The 13,577-nt window shown below is 43.1% G+C and overlaps 1 protein-coding gene across 17 annotated transcripts in view; it reads left to right on the top strand.

Annotated features, from left to right (window-relative positions):
- The window catches only part of MAP4 (microtubule associated protein 4), a 301,104-nt gene that overhangs the window by 64,041 nt on the left and 223,486 nt on the right, over window positions 1-13,577 (top strand). For all 17 annotated transcript variants that reach the window (XM_038388353.2, XM_043509817.1, XM_043509805.1 and 14 more), the window contains exon 2: window positions 6,676-6,727. The gene's annotated coding sequence lies outside the window, so the exon portion shown is untranslated. The remainder of the gene's footprint in view (window positions 1-6,675; window positions 6,728-13,577) is intronic.

The raw sequence follows: 13,577 nt of genomic DNA, 5'->3' as shown, positions 1-13,577 counted from the left end.
AGTGTGTCATATACCTGGTTGCACAACCCTTTGGGACAACACGGCCGTGCAGGACTTTGAGTTCTGCATGTGAGCATGTGGAAAAGATGCTGTATAGAGTATGAAATAATGCAGAGTGGGGATCAAACTGCTTAAAACTTCCCCAAAATGTTCATGGTGTAGATTGTCACATGGACACCTCCCTCCTCATTAACAATCCTACATATCTGTGGCAACTTGAGAAATTGTTTACATAGAAAAATAATGCTGGGAAAAGACTTAGTAAGACAGAAAATATTAATATTGTCTCTCTCTAAATCCACGGTACGCCCACATCTTGAATACTGTATGCAGATGTGGTCGCCCCATCTCAAAAAAGATCTATTGGACTTGGAAAGGTCAGAAAAGGGCAACAAAAATAATTAGGGGTATGGAGCTGTCATGGAGTGTGGGGGAGTTAGGGCCCTGCACCCTCCTCTTCCTGTGATTCCCCATAACTCTCGGCCAGCCAGTAGAAAGGAAGGTTTACTAGACGACAGGAACACAGTTCCAAACAGAGCTTGTAGGTACAAACAGGACCCCTCAGACAGGTCCCTCTGGGGGGCAAGAAGCTTAGACCCCAGACTTGGGGCTCCTCCGTTTCCACAGACTGTTCCAAACTGAGACCCCCTCCATCAGTCTTACCTAGCCTCCCCCTGGCTCCTCCGCCAGCCTTTGTCCAGTTTCCTGGGCAAAGGTATCACCTGGCGCCAACCCCATTCCTGGCTCAGGTATCATCCCTCAAGTGAAGTCACCCCCTGCTATCCCATCCCCAATGCAGACAGTCCCAGTAAAACTCTCCTGTGACATCCCCAGGTCAGTCCTCCCCACTCTGTCACAGGAGCGGATGCTGTATGAGGAGAGATTAATAAGACTGGGACTTTTCAGCTTAGAAAAGAGGAGTAAGGGGGAGGGATATGATGGAGATCTATAAAATCATGACTGGTGTGGAGGAAGTAAATAAAGTGTTTACTCCTTTCCATAACACAAGAAGTAGGGACCACCAAATTAAATTAATAGGCAGCAGGTTTAAAACAAATAAAAGGAAGTATTTTTTTCACACAATGCACAGTCAAACTGTGGAACTCCTTGCCAGAGGATGTTGTGAAGGCCAAGACTATAACAGGATTCAAAAAAGAACTAGATAAATTCATGGAGGATAGGTCCATCAATGGCTGTTAGCCAAGATGAGCAGGGATGGTCTTTCTAGCGACTGTTTGCCAGAAGCTGGGAATGTGTAACCGGGATGGATCACTTGATGATAACCTTTTGTGTTCATTCCCTCTGGGGCCCTTGGCATTGGCCACTGTTGGAAGACCGGATACTGGGCTAGAGGGACCCTTGGTCTGACCCAGTCTGATGGTTCTTATCTAGTGTGTTTTTAGCTCTCTCTAATGTGTTAAGGGAGGCATTCTTTTCTAAGTGTTGATCACACTCTGTTTACTTTTGTTCTGTATCTTCTTTCTTTACATTTGTTTGTTTGCTTCAGCACCATTTGGCCAGACAGCTCTTTCTGGACCCCTAGTTATCAGTCACAGTTTGGGAGCCTCTGGCCTAGAACAAAATAGCTTTAATGTTTTATATTTTTTTCCAGTGGAAGGATTTGTGCTTTTGGGGCAGTTGAAATCAAAGGAACATAATATGATGGATGATTTGAATTATATTGAAGACTATCATTCAGTGCAGTTTTCACAGCAAGAAATTACTGCAAATGTATCTTTGTCAAAGAAAATGGATGAAATTCTGGTTCCATTGAAGTCAGTGGCAAGGCTCCCATTGACTTTAATGGGGCCAAGATATAATCCAGTGATTTTACTCAATCTAATTTATCAAATCATAACTGTAATATTGCTAGCCCCAAGTGCTCAAAAATAATCAGGGTTCCCAAAATCATGGAACTTTAAAACATTTTGTGTTTTTATTTACATGCCTACTTTTGAATTTTAGAGGGCACTTGGAACATTCAAGCTCTTCTCTGCAATCATGAGGGCTAGAAACATACTGTTTTTTCAAATGAAAGAGGAGAGTGAGTAACTTGCACAATTCCAGGACCTACGATTCTAAGAAATTTTTCTGAGAATCATGATAAAATTGTGAGTTGCAACACTATTTTCAAAAAAAGAGGAGGACTTGTGGCACCTTAGACTAACAAATTAGGTGCCACAAGTCCTCCTTTTTTCTTTTTGCGAATACAGACTAACACAGCTGCTACTCTGAAACACTATTTTGTGAGTGTGTTTTATGTCTGAGGGTTCCTGTCAGCTGCTACATTGCTGTGAATCTTCCATTCTTTCCTCAAGTTCCAGGTGCCTGTCTTGCAGGACTCCTTCCCTCTGAAGAATGAATGTTAATACTCTGCATGTACTGGCTAGTAGAGTGTACAAGCCATGAGGGTGATATTTTTCTTGATGCTTCTCCTACCAGAGAAAGTCAGCACTCAGTTCTCTTATGGTTGCACCAGTGCTGCTGCTTGTGTGCCTTTGTACTAACTTGATTTCTGAGACCTTATGTTCCGATCCTTGATTGCTCTGGATCAGTTTTATTTTGCACATAGTCACGAGGTAACTGTTGGTGAACGGCTGGTATAGGTCATAAGCACCAGGAGTGCCATGTTAGCAACATTTGTTGTTTGACTGATGCTGTGTTCTAATGTCATGAAGCATAACCCAGAAGACACAAAATTCCAGTATCAATTTACCTTTAGTGATGTCTCTTGCAACTATATTGTATTTGATTTGTTCAGTTTCAATTTAATTTACATTTTGTGTATATGTATTAATTGACAAAATAATGAAACAGCTGATACAGGACTTGGTCAAGAATTAAAGGAGGGTAATATAATTAATGCCAATCAACATGGGTTTATGGAAAATAGATTTTGTCAAACTAACGTAATCTCTTCAGAGATCTAGCTTGGTTGATAAAGGTAAGTGTTGAGATAATAGACTTCCGTAAGGCATTTGACTTAGTTCTGTGTGGCATTTTGATTAAGAAACTAGAATGATACAAATCAACACGGCACATGTTAAATGGATTGAAAACGGGCTAACTGATAAGTCTCCAAATGTAACTGCAAACAGGGAATTGTCATTGAGCGGCTGTGTTTCTAGAGGGGTCCTGCAAAGATTGGTTCTTGGCACTCTGCTGTTAATTTTAATCAGTGTCCTGCTAGAAAACATAATCATTAGTGACCAAGTTTGTAGATGACACAAAGATAGAGGAAAGTGATTAACGAAGAAGACAGGTCACTGGCACAGTGTTATCTGGATCATTTAGGCACAAGTAAACAATATGTTTCAGTGCAGCCAAATGTGAAGTCATACATGTAGGAACTAAGAATGCAGGACATGCATATTGGCTGAGAGGGACTCTACCTTGCGAAGCAGTGACTCTGAAAATACTTGGGGGTTATGGTGGATAATCAGCTGAACATAAGATGATGGTGCAAAGTTGCAGGGAAAAGGACTAATGTGATGGTTGGATGTATAAACATATGAATATTGAGTAGGTGTAAGAAGGTTACATGGTCTCTGTATTTGGCACTGGTACAGATGCTACTGAAATATTCTTCCCCGAAGGATGTTGATAAATTGGCAAGGGTTCAGAGGGAAGCCATGAGAATGATTAAAGAATTGGAAAACCTGCTTTATAGTTTTCAGAGGAGCAGCTTTGTTAGTCTGTATTCGCAAAAAAGAAAAGGAGTACTTGTGGCACCTTAGAGACTAACAAATTTATTTGAGCATAAGCTTTTGTGAGCTACAGCTCACTTCATCAGATGCATTCAGTGGAAAATACAGTGGTGATATTTATATACACACAGAGAACATGAAACAATGGGTTTTATCATACACACTGTAGGGAGAGTGATCACTTAAGATGAGCTATTACCAGCAGGAAGGAGGAAAACCTTTTGTGGTGGTAATCAAGGTGGGCCATTTCCAGTAGTTAACAAGAACGTCTGAGGAATGGTGGGGTGGGGGGAGAAATAACATGGGGAAATAGTTTTACTTGATGTAATGACTCATCCACTCCCAGTCTCTATTCAAGCCTAAATTAATTGTATCCAGTTTGCAAATTAATTCCAATTCAGCAGCCTCTTGTTGGAGTCTGTTTTTGAAGTTTTTTTGTTGAAGGATAGCCACTCTCAGGTCTGTAATCGTGTGACCTGAGAGAAAAACACCATCCTAGCCACTATGGATGTAGAAGCCCTCTACACCAACATTCCACACAAAGATGGACTACAAGCCGTCAGGAACAGTATCCCCGAAAATCACATGGCTAACCTGGTGGCTGAACTTCGTGACTTTGTCCTCACCCATAACTATTTCACATTTGGGGACAATGTATACCTTCAAATCCGCGGCACTGCCGTGGGTACCCGCATGGCCCCACAGTATGCCATGGCTGACTTAGAACAACGCTTCCTCAGTTCTCGTACCCTAATGCCCGTACTCTGCTTGCGCTACATTGATGACATCTTCATCTGGACCCATAGAAAAGAAGCCCTTGAGGAATTCCTCCATGATTTCAACAATTTCCATCCCACCATCAACCTCAGCCTGGACCAGTCTACACAAGAGATCCACTTCCTGGACACTACGGTGCTAATAAGCAATGGTCACATAAACGCCACCCTATATCAGAAACTTACTGACTGCTATTCCTACCTACATGCCTCTAGCTTTCATCCAGATCACACCACACGATTCATTGTCTACGGCCTGTGCTGTGCAGGAGGTCGGACTAGATGATCAGAATGGTCCCTTCTGACCTTAGTATCTATGATATAACCGCATTTGCTCCAACCCCTCAGAGAGAGACAAACACCTACAAGATCTCTATCATGCATTCCTACAACTACAATACCCACCTGCTGAAGTGAAGAAACAGATTGACAGAGCCAGAAGAGTACCCAGAAGTCACCTACTACAGGACAGGCCCAACAAAGAAAATAACAGAACGCCACTAGCCATTCCCTTCAGCCCCCAACTAAAACCTCTCCAACGCATCATCAAGGATCTACAACCTATCCTGAAGGACGACCCATCACTCTCACAGATCTTGGGAGACAGGCCAGTCCTTGCTTTCAGACAGCCCCCCAACCTGAAGCAAATACTCACCAGCAACCACACACCACACAACAGAACCACCAACCCAGGAACCTATCCTTGCAACAAAGCCAGTTGCCAACTCTGTCCACATGCCTATTCAGGGGACACCATCATAGGGCCTAATCACATCAGCCACGCTATCAGAGGCTCGTTCACCTGCGCATCTACCAATGTGATATATGCCATCATGTGCCAGCAATGCCCCTCTGCCATGTACATTGGTCAAACTGGACAGTCTCGACGTAAAAGAATAAATGGACATAAATCAGATGTCAAGAATTATAACACTCAAAAACCAGTTGGGGAACACTTCAGTCTCTCCGGTCACTGGATTACAGACCTGAGGGTGGCTATCCTTCAACAAAAAAACTTCAAAAACAGACTCCAGCGAGAGGTTGCTGAATTGGAATTTGCAAACTGGATACAATTAACTTAGGCTTGAATAGAGACTGGGAATGGATGAGTCATTACACAAAGTAAAACTATTTCCCCATGTTATTTCTCCCACCACCTCACCCCCCACTGTTCCTCAGATGTTCTTGTTAAGTACTGGAAATGGCCCACCTTGATGATCACCGCAGAAGGTTTTCCTCCTTCCCCCCCTCCTTCCTGCTGGTAATAGCTCATCTTAAGTGATCACTCTCCCTACAGTGTGTATGATAAAACCCATTGTTTCATGTTCTCTGTGTGTGTATATAAATCTCCCCACTGTATTTTCCACCGAATGCATCCGATGAAGTGAGCTGTAGCTCACGAAAGCTTATGCTCAAATTTGTTAATCTCTAAGGTGCCACAAGTACTCCTTTTCTTTTCTGCTTTATAGTGATACTCGGAGTTCGATCTATTTAGATTAACAAAGCGAAGTTTAAGGGCTGATTTGATCAGTAAGTATTTACATGGGGAACAGGGATTTGATGATAGAGGACTCTTCAGTCTACCAGACAAAGGCATACCAAGATTCCAGGAGGTGAAGCCAGACAAATTCAGACTAGATATGAGGTGCAGATTTTTAACAGTGAGGCTAATTAACCACTGGAATAATTTACCAAGGATTGTGGTGGATTCTCCATCACTATATAATTTTAAATCAACGTTGCATGTTTTTCTAAGAAAGATGCTCTAGTTCAAATAGGAATTCATTCAGTGAAATCCTGTGGTGTGTGTTATGCAGGAGGTCAGACTAGATGACCTCAATGGTTCCTTCTGGCTTTTTTCAAGAATGGCTTGAACAGCGCTATCTAGCCTCTTATTAGAGGCTGCTGTACAACTTGCTTCCTAGACTTTTACAGGTAAGGTTCAGGGCTGGGTTAGTAACCTAACGTCTGCTTTAGTTTGTGTTGTCATTGAGGCATAAACCAAGCGAGAGGATCCCAGGCCACAGAAATGTGAAAACAGCAAAGTAAAATTTCCAGTGGATTAGTTTTGTACAAAGCCATGGACTAAAATTTGGGCTGGTCAGCCCTGATAAAGATCAGTCTCTGTGACATCCAAGTAGTTGATTATAACCTTTGCTTCCTTTTTAATTGTGTATTCATTTATTTTACAGATAAGCAGTTTGTGGAGATTAAGGACACACAAAGGGAACATCTGCTTTTAAGGTATGGAATCACCTCTCATTAAAAATATTACATATTTGAAATCCACAAAATTTTGAAGCAGAATCATTGGTGTATACATACTGAAACATCAGCTGGAAAAACGTAGCCATAATATGGTATGTGGAGACTGCTTAGGCTCCTGCTGGAGTTTAGCAGCAAAGCTGGGCAGGCAGGTCCAGCTGCTTCAGCTGATTGCGGATGAAGTGGGGAGTGTAGTCTGGTAGAATCTGTAAGTCCTAATGCTAGGCATTGTGTGTGGGACCCTTCCATGGAAGTCTCTGCAGAATGAATATGTGCTGAAAGCGTTTTAACAACATGAAATCCTTCTCTCTTCCTTGGAAGATGTTCAGTTTTCCTTGGTTTGCTCAGGCTCTCAGACTTGAGGCTTCTTTATTGCTTCTGGCACCTGCATCTGCTCAGTTTTAGGTAGCAGAGTCTAAATGTGGCCCAAAGAATGTAATTTCTGGCAGACTGGACCTTTTTCCCTTTTCCTGTTTCTTCTATCAGTTTTTTCTCCTTTACCGCAGCCTTTCTGGTCTCGTGTTGTGTCTGTTTGTTCTGCTGATGCAGAGTTTGAGTGAGTCAGTTGTACACGATTCTTTTGTGGGGAAGAGGGGAGTCTGACTTAGCTTAACAGCATGCTTGGATGAAGTAATTAACAAACCTTGAGCTTGTCACTTCCCTAGGCTCAAATGCCACACTTGCTGTTCTTGAATAACAGAAGGTGCTGTGTAGCCAAACTGTTTCATTGTGGTGCACTGGCTCACGTAGCCAAGGGATGATTAAGGAGGTGAGCATATCTGTTCCATGAGACCTGTGTACTTGCATATACTAGCAAATAATTAAGAATAGATAGAATTCTGTAACCATTGACTATTTGCGTTGAGAAGGGCATAGGCTGTAAGGTAGGAGTATACATGTGACAATGGCTAATTGAATTGCTAAGTACCTTTTTTTTTTTTTTTTTTTTTTTCAACCTTCTGCTGTTTCTCAGACTTGGAGGTGTTTGGCTAACGCAGTATGTTTCTTCCTGTCTCCACCCAAATCGTGATACAGATACACCAAACAAATCCATTAAACATACAAAATTAATATGAGAGGTTGCCATCAAAGTCCATACTTACCTACTGTTAACACCCAATGATACCGGAGATACTTCAGTATATAGAATTAGAACAGGAAATAATTCTATTAGTTACTAAATGGTAGATGTTGGATTTTTAACGGCAAACCACTGTACTTGGAATGACTAGTTAAAACTGCCCACCCCCTGGAAATTCAGTTGTCTCAACTGCATCTTTAAATTGTCTCCACTTCTGTCAGTGTGGAACAAGCTTTATCTTGAATACCTCTTTCTTGGAGGATCTTAACCAGCTACTAGTGTAGAGGTTGGAAAGGTTTGTCTGATTTAATTCAAAGTCAAACTTAGGCCTGGTCTGCCCCGGGGGGCGGGGTCGACCTAAGATACCCAATTTCAGCTACGAGACTAGAGTAGCTGAAGTAGACATATCTTGGGTCAACTTACCTCGCATTCTCACGGCATGGGGTCGACTGCCGCTGCTCTCCCGTAGACTCGACTTCCGCCTCTCACCTCGGTGGAGTACAGGAGTCGACAGCAGAGCGATCAGGGATCGATTAATTGCATCTACACTAGACACAATAAATCGATCCCCGATAGATCGATCACTACCTGCTGAGTCTGGCGGGTAGTGTAGACATACCCTAAGTAAAGCTTTCCAGCATCCACTCATAACCTGATTTATAAAAGCCAGTTTTAGTGATATAATATTGTGCATCACAGCCAAGGTGGATAAAAAAAATCAGGTTTTTTAATTTAAATTAAATGTTCAATTTGTAAAAATAAAACTATTTAAAATTAAATTTGAAATTTTGACAACCTATATTAAGGCTTAAACATACTATAAGTATTTCAGTTAATTTAAAAAAAAAAAAGCAGTACATGTATGTTTGTCAAATTTATTCATATAACTGCTTAAAGAAATGTATAGATGCTGTACATCTTCTTGGTTAGCAAAAAGTAGTACCAAAATTAGTGCGTAAAGGCTATGTTTAGTTGCAAATCAACTTGTTTTGATGGTTACCAATGAGCGTCAACTTTTCTTGAGGAAAATAACTAAATAGTTCAAATACAAAACAAGATTAAAATTAATTATTTTAAAAAACAAGGGTTACTGCTTACTGATTTTAAATCTTTGATTTAAATCTGATTTTAAATCTTTGATTTAAATCTATCTACTGTGAACACAGCCAGTTGATTTATTTGGCAGAGAACCATAATACAAAGGGGAAGCCACCCTAAGCTGTTTTCTTCTTTAAAAGCTCTTTGACTAATAGCCAAATAAAATACATTGGCTTATCATGCTTGGGTAGGGGATGGGAGGTCGTAATGGCTTCTGAGTTCAGTTCATGCTTCTCACTCAGTGTTTCTGGTCCTGGATATTGTTAAAGGGAGAGCAATGGTGGAAAGTGCAGCCTTGCCTTTCTAAAGCAGGGATTTAGGAATATAACCAACTCAGAGCAGAGAATTTGGGAGTCTGGACACCCCCCCCTTTGCTCTAGACTGCAACTTTTCCCGTTCAAACTTCTGATTCTTCAATCATTGCTAAACTCTGTACCTATCAGGGCATTTTTCTTGCTGATCAGAGTAAGTCTGGAATATTACTGTTTTCTTGGTTGTCTCATTGACAATCAGGGCAAAATATGCCTTACACTTTTTTCTTTAACCTGCATCTCTTACTGATTTGAGGGTTTTCAGTCTCCCCTTTTTCTTTGTATAGAAAGCAACCTAGAAATGTAATATAGACTTGAGGCAGGCTGACTCAAAGGGTGTTGGCAGTATTTGCCATCGCCCCCTTTTGATACCTGCTGTTAAATTTTCAGGACATGGAAATCAAGCAGGTGTTTCCCAAAGAGCTTGTCTGGCAGCAGAAAGCATTTCCTGAAACACTTTATCCTGGTAGGTCTAACCCATGCTCATTGGCTCTAGAGTAGTTCCAATAGCCGGATGTGTAAAGTTAACTTCCTTCAGAAGAGCAGCTGAGCTAGAGGCAGCAGGTAGGGTTAGAGGGGTTTGGGGCGGAAGTGCCTTATTATGCAACTTTAATATTGGAGGCTGGTCAGTTTTGTCTTAGTACATCATTTCACATTGTCATTCCCAGTAAAAACAGGGCTTTAAAGTAAGAGTCCAAGACATTATTTAGAGAGCTAATAAAACTTGACAGGTTTCAGAGTAGCAGCCGTGTTAGTCTGTATTCGCAAAAAGAAAAGGAGTACTTGTGGCGCCTTAGAGACGAACACATTTTATTTGAGCATAAGCTTTTGTGAGCTACAGCTCACTTCATCGGATGCATTTGAGAGGATGACCAGTTCAAAACCAACACATTCTCCCTACTTGCTCCTTTTATGGCTTTGCAAACATATAAAGCACACTGATATTTTGGCCATCTTCTGTGCTTCCTCTAGAAGTGTGAAACATTGATGTTTCTCAGTGATATGGTGGTATGGCAGACATCTTAAGTAATAAAGAACACTTTTGATTAGAAATGGACTAGTTTATTTTCATTGCCCAACCTAGGAGGAAATGCAAGAAGTAAACAACTGGCACTAATGGTGAAAAGTAACCTGGATTTTTAAAACCTTCGTCTAATAGTCTAACTTGTTGGAAGTAACGTGGAAATGTATGCTTTTTTTTTTGGAAATGATTAAAAAGTTAACAGTGGACTAAGATTGCTTGCTTGACTGGTACATGATACAGTACATATTTATTCAAAATACTGTGCCAAATAATCTGATAGAAGAGGGGTCGGCAACCTGTGACACGTGTGCCAAAGGCAGCACGTGAGCCGACTTTTTTTTTTTTTTTTTTTTTTAAACTGGCATCTGCTGCCAGCCGGGGTCTCGGCCACTGGCCCTGCTCAGCCCGTTGCCTGCCTTGGTGAACGGAACCCCAGGCCAGCAGTGGGTTGAGCAGTGCCGGCGTCCAGGACTCTGGCTGGCAAGGAGCTGGCAGCCGGAACCCTAGACTGAGCCTGCCGATGGTCTGGAGTTCCGGCCTCTGGGCCCTTGCTAGCTGGGGTCTCGGTTGCCGGTCCCACTCAGCCTGCTGCTGGCCTGAGTGAACGGAACCCACGGCTGGCAGCAGGCTGAGCGGGGCCGGCGTCTGGGACCCTGGCTAGCAGGAGCTGGCGGAACCCCAGACCGGCAGTGGGTGAGCCGGTCTGGGGTTCTGTCAGGCACCCAGCTCAGGCCGCTGACAGTCTGGGGTTCCGGCCACTGGCCCCTTGCTAGCTGGAGTCCTGGCTATCTGCCCTGCTCAGCCTGTTGCCGGTCTGGGATACCAGCTGCTGGCACTGCTCACCTCGCTGCTGGTCTGGGGTTCCAGCCGCCTGGCCCCCTAGCCCTGCTCAGCCCTCCTGGGGTACTGGCAGCCATTCCAGGGCTCTGCTCCTTGCCTGGGCCCAGCACTCTGCAGCCCTTATCAAAAATTGCACTACACTTAGCTTAAAAACTTGAAAACTTAACTTTGTATATTACAGTAATCATTAAAAAAATGCATAATGTTAATAAATACATAGGTTTGATGAAACAAAGTAATTGACCTTATGTGCCTGTGCTTAATTTGTGTTTTTGATGATTTACCTTCTAAATAAAATTCCGCATGTCTCGCACCCCCAGGGGGTGCGTGCACCCCAGGTTAAGAACCACTGCACTAAACTAAGATCTGCAATTTAATTTAATTTTAAATGGAGCTTCTTAAACATTTTAAAAACCTTGTTTACTTTACATACAATAGTTTAGTTATATAATATAGACTTAGAGATCTTCTAAAAATATTAAAATGTATTACTGGCACGCAAAACCTTAAATTAGAGTGAATAAATGAAGACTGGGCGCACAGCTTCTGAAAGGTTGCCGACCCCGGTGATAGAATATGGGAAGGAATGGTTCATCTCTCTTCCTAAAGTAGGGTGGAAGTCCTTTATTTTAAGAAAAATGACTTAACCAATTAGCATTGTATTGAATAAAATAGTATGTCCAGTCCCTTATCCTTTTCCTTTCAGCTGGAAACTGCTTGTGTCTATGAGCACACAATACCTTGGCTGCCCATTGAGATTCAGTAATTCCCTAGCTATTGCAGTTTTAAGTTCCACAAGGAAGTGAATCATTTTCTCAAAATGCCCACCTGATAACACCGCAAAGGGATCCAAACCTACTTTTGCACCCCTTTCTCTTCAGAAACCTCAACCTTTGTTTTCCAAGTAGTGCCTCATGTTTGGTCCCAATTAAATTTATTTGCCGTTGAGAGAACGGAAATGTAAATACAATGGTGGTTGAAGTGTAGCAGTTACTCCCTTCCTCCTCTCCACTGACTTCCTGCCTGCATTTAGGAAGGTGGAAACTGATCATAGAATATCAGAGTTGGAAGGGACCTCAGGAGGTCGTCTAGTCCAACCCTTTGCTCAAAGCAGGGCCAATCTCCAATTTTTTCCCCAGATCCCTAAATGGCCTCCTCAGGGATTGAACTCACAACCCTGGGTTTAGCAGGCCAATGCTCAAACCACTGAGCTATCCCTCCCCCCTTTTGCATTAGCTGGTTTTGGAAGAAAAAAAATCAGACTAGCTAAATTAAGAAGCCATACAGGTTACAAGCACAAGGGAACTACTAGTCTGAAAAACTGTTTTTCTGAACTAAAACTGTCATCTCTTGACCTTCAGGCTAGTCCCATACTCCAACCTGACCACAGCCAGTGACTGGCAACACCATCTGGGAATGATTCCCAGGCCTTTGACAAAATGCTGCAGACAAATATCTGTACTACTTAGAGTGCTTGTTCACATCCATTCCATATTAGCTGTGTGCTTGCCACATGCACCGGTGCCGGAAGTTTTTCCCTCACCAGTAACATTAGGGGACCAGCTCTGGTGCCCCCTACATAGTACAGTATAAGGGGCGCTGCCAGCTCCCCCCACCCTCAGTTCCTTTTTGCCACCAGTGATGGTGCTGGAACATCTGCTGCTTCGGCTAGTGTTGTTTCATTTTCTATTCTTATGAATTCTGAAAATCTGTAATATAGTTGTATATGGTTAGTAGTTTCTTAGTTACCCTTAGTAGTAGTACTCAACTTTTCGTTAGTCCCAAATGGGACTCAGCCAGGGGATGGGGCATGCCCTAGTCCCTAGGCTTTAAGCTCTGCGATCACTGCAAATGGCCTATGCCATCAGTGAACCACTTACCAGCTGCCTAAGGTGCTTAGGCAAAGGGCATATAAGTGACAAGTGCCTATCTGTAAGTCCTTCAAACCTAGGATGAGGAAGGAGTGCGATATCTGTCTGAAAGCACTCCTAATAGAGTCAGCACTCACTCTGGCACCAGGGCAATGGTCCCAAGCACCACAGTCTCCATGCACAGTGCTCCGCCGGCGCTATGCATGAGTCTGCACTGGTCCTCCTCCATGGCTCTGGGGAAGAAGCCGAAGAGGGCTGGGAGGGGAAGATCTCCTACCTTCTGTAAGGGAAAGGAGAGGGCTAGGGGTCAGCCACTGCCTGTGCCGGGCAGCTCAACACCCCTTTCGGGAATTCGGCCCCAGTTCACGTCGAGCAATGCAGCCCATCCCATGCTTCACCTGCGTCCCCAGATAGCAGTGCAGGCTATAGCCAGCCTCAGATGCTGTTGATGCCTGAAGCCGTTCAAGCGGCTCAAGAGATCCTGATGCCTCCCACACCGGCTGTACCAGTACACCGGTCTTGGGGAAAACCCGCGTTGGGACCTATGCATGTGTCCCCGCCTCAGCGGTACCGATCCCCATTGAGAAGGACATTCTGCCAACGT

The sequence above is a fragment of the Dermochelys coriacea genome, chromosome 2 (assembly GCF_009764565.3).
Source record: "Dermochelys coriacea isolate rDerCor1 chromosome 2, rDerCor1.pri.v4, whole genome shotgun sequence".
Taxonomy (NCBI): Eukaryota; Metazoa; Chordata; order Testudines; family Dermochelyidae; genus Dermochelys; species Dermochelys coriacea.
The sequence above is the reverse complement of the archived record's forward strand: the minus strand, read 5'-3'. Positions and strand labels throughout refer to the sequence as shown.